Genomic DNA, 3,086 nt, shown 5'->3' on the forward strand with positions numbered 1-3,086 from the left:
ACTTCCCCCCAGGTCGAATATGACCCATCCACCACCACCCTCCGAGTACAACCCTTCAGCCAATTTGCAATCCATCTGACTGTGTAGGCATCAATGCCACAGTTGCCTAGTTTTTTAATGAGGATCGGGTGGTTGACAGTGTCAAAGGCCTTGCTGAAGTCCAGAAAGACTACATCCACAGTGTATTCAGTGCTTTTGTGACCTGATCGTAAAAGGAAATCAGGTTGGTCTGACACGACCTACCCCTAATGAAACCGTGCTGGTTGCCCTTGAGCATCATCCCCGATGCCGGCCCATCACAGATGTGCTCCTTGATGATCTTCTCAAAGAGTTTCCCCAGGATTGAGGTAAGACTGACGGGCCTGTAGTTGCCTGGGTCCTCCCTCCTCCCTTTTTTAAAGATGGGGACCACATTGGCTATCTTCCAATCATCTGGCACCTGGTCTGAGCACCACGAGTGCTCGTAAAGCCGTGCCAAGGGCCCTGCAATAACCCTTGCTAGCTCCCTCAACACCCTGGGGTGGACAGCATCTGGACCTGCTGATTTGAACACGTGACTATATTGATTAAAAATCAAAAAGGTATCGTAAGTCAAATACTTAGATGGGTAGGAAAGCTGTGTGCAAACCAAACCCAAGTCCCAATTTCTGGCACACAAGTCATGTCTACACTAACTTTGCTCCCACTCTACGCACCCCAGACCCCAAAGTGCAGCCATGTAGCTGCCTTGAAGCCAAGCTAAGAGCATGCCCAGCACCTCCTCAGGCTCCCTGTCTCAGGGATGCTTACTCAGGCACTGTTGTAGGATGGGATTTGGTGCGTGCCTAATGGAAAGGGCATGCTTCATAGCTGATTACCCAGGCCCAGCACAGAGGATGGGTAGATATGCCCTCAGGAACTCAAGTTCTACTGACTTCAGGAACTAAGACCCACATGTTGGTCAGTTGGGTGCCTAATTACCCTTGATGATCTGTGCCTAACTGCTAAACTTACTTCTGAAAATTAGTCTTGGGTTCTTAACGCATGATCCAGGCTCTTTTCTAAATTCCCCTTTTACCTTCAGAAGCATTTGTATTCATTCAGGTCCACCGTTAAAAATCAGGGAGGGAATGATACACCAGAAAAATATACTAAAATGTATGCAAAAACCATCATCCAAATATCCACAAGCTGTACGATATATATTTTTTGCTTCTTCCCATTTCCTTCCCAATCTTTTCTCCCTTCCCCACAATTCCTGATGGAGCTTTCACATTATGCACCAACCTGACATGGTCAAAGATGCCTATAACAGCACACATGGCACATAATGAATGCAGAATGGAAGATGTCCCTTAAGAGAAACAGACCTTGTCACTATATTGGCGATTGCAATTAAATAGGCATTTAAAAAAAATAAATTGCTGGGACCAAATCAGGTGCCTTGAAAAGCTCCTGCAGAAATAAGGGACGTAAAGATAAAGGTCCCTCGGCTCTCCTAAACAATCACGCAAACCTGTGTCTAGTTAGGAACGGATGAGCGCATCACATAAATTGTATAGTTTGCTTTTCATTGACTTAGGTGTCAGTTCCCTGTCAGGCTGATAGTTTAAGATGGAGTGACTGTATTGGCATGTAGATAAAGACAGGCAGCTTGGAAAGATACTTCCCTTAGATATACCATTTCCCCCATTTCGATCTAACCAAAATGTAGCGAACACTTACGCTGGGAAAGAAGCTGAACAGACACTGCTCAAACCAGGAATAGGAGTACATCTACTCCTCGCTTAACGTCGTAGTTACGTTCTTGACAAATGCGACTTTACACAAAACCAAGTTAAGTGAATCCAGTTACATCACAGTAGCTACCTACTAGCAGGCGGCAGCTGAATAACGTTATAACTGAACATTGCACCACTTCAAACGAGTACGTTCTCTAACAGAGCAGCGGCATAATAACGAAACTACATTAACCGGGAGGACGTTAAGCGAGGAGCACCTGTATAAGCAGCACTATGAAATGTACACTTTGGTTTCTCCAGTAACAAGTCACCTAGAGACAGATCAGTCTGCTAATTACCCCTCTTATTTCAGAGGGAAATTTACCTTCCTCTGCAAAAGAAACTCAGCGGCGAAGGGGGTGGCAAGCAGCGACCACCAGCAGCATCAGCGGCGCTTTTGGCAGGGGGTGCACCGCCGATCTCAGGGGGTGCGTGTGCACCTGCGTGCCCCCCTACGCGTCACCAGTGAGCAGGGCACAAAAGGCACGGAGCGGCGTTCAAGATGGGTTTAGGAGAGCAAGGAAACCAGCACCCCAAGGCAACGAGCGGGGCGCACGAGGCACAGACACAGTGCTGGAGATCAACAGGGATCCCCTTCCCCTGCACAAATCCAATCTGGGAGGTTTTCCAGAGCGCCAACGTGCCCGCATGCTTGCATATATCTATTATTTGACCCCCACTCCTTAGGAACCGGGAATAAGCAACCAACTTCAGCCTCATGGCAATGCAACGGGATTGCTGGCTTGGGCAGACTTCTCGCATACCCAGAGCCGCTGCTGGATGTGGGGTCAGGAGAGAAATGCACCCCTTGCTCAGACTGAGGGGGGAACGTGGAGGCTATTGCTTATCCCTGCCCCTCCCCCAGGCTCCCTTAGGGCACATGAAGCAGCCAGGCCCCCGCGCGGTGCATTGTGGGCCACGCCCCTCCTTGGCGCCAAGCTCCCCCGCCCTTTGCCCGCGCGGTGCATTATGGGTCCCCCTCCCCTCGGAGCCGAGCCGGATCTTCTTCGCCGGGCCTCCTCACCGGATGTGACGGCTGCCGCCTCGCGAAGGGGCAAAGGAGCGCTTTTCCCGCCCCAAAGTCCGGCTCTAGGCCGCACAATCCGCGGCGCGGGGCGCTCCGCCGACCTCGACGGTAGCATTTGTCTAGGCGAAGCAATTGAAGGCAGGGACTACTTTTCCTGCAGGCAGCGCATGCGCGGTGCGAGCGGAGCAACACCGCGACGCTGCCCGAACGGGGTGAAAGAGTGCTTCGACCGGCGGCGGGATCCTTGCGCGCAGCAGCACCGCGAGGGAGCGGCGGGCGCCATTTTGCAGCCGTGTTTG

The 3,086-nt window shown here is 51.2% G+C and overlaps 1 long non-coding RNA gene across 1 annotated transcript in view; it reads right to left on the bottom strand.

Annotated features, from left to right (window-relative positions):
• The window catches only part of LOC112551133, a 9,965-nt gene extending 6,889 nt beyond the window's left edge, over positions 1 to 3,076 (bottom strand). The window contains exon 1 of the long non-coding RNA XR_003095305.1: positions 2,785 to 3,076. This is a non-coding gene — a long non-coding RNA (uncharacterized LOC112551133). The remainder of the gene's footprint in view (positions 1 to 2,784) is intronic.
• Positions 3,077 to 3,086: the final 10 nt, after the last annotated feature.

This window comes from Alligator sinensis, unplaced genomic scaffold (genome assembly GCF_000455745.1).
Source record: "Alligator sinensis unplaced genomic scaffold, ASM45574v1 scaffold118_1, whole genome shotgun sequence".
NCBI classification, from domain to species: Eukaryota; Metazoa; Chordata; order Crocodylia; family Alligatoridae; genus Alligator; species Alligator sinensis.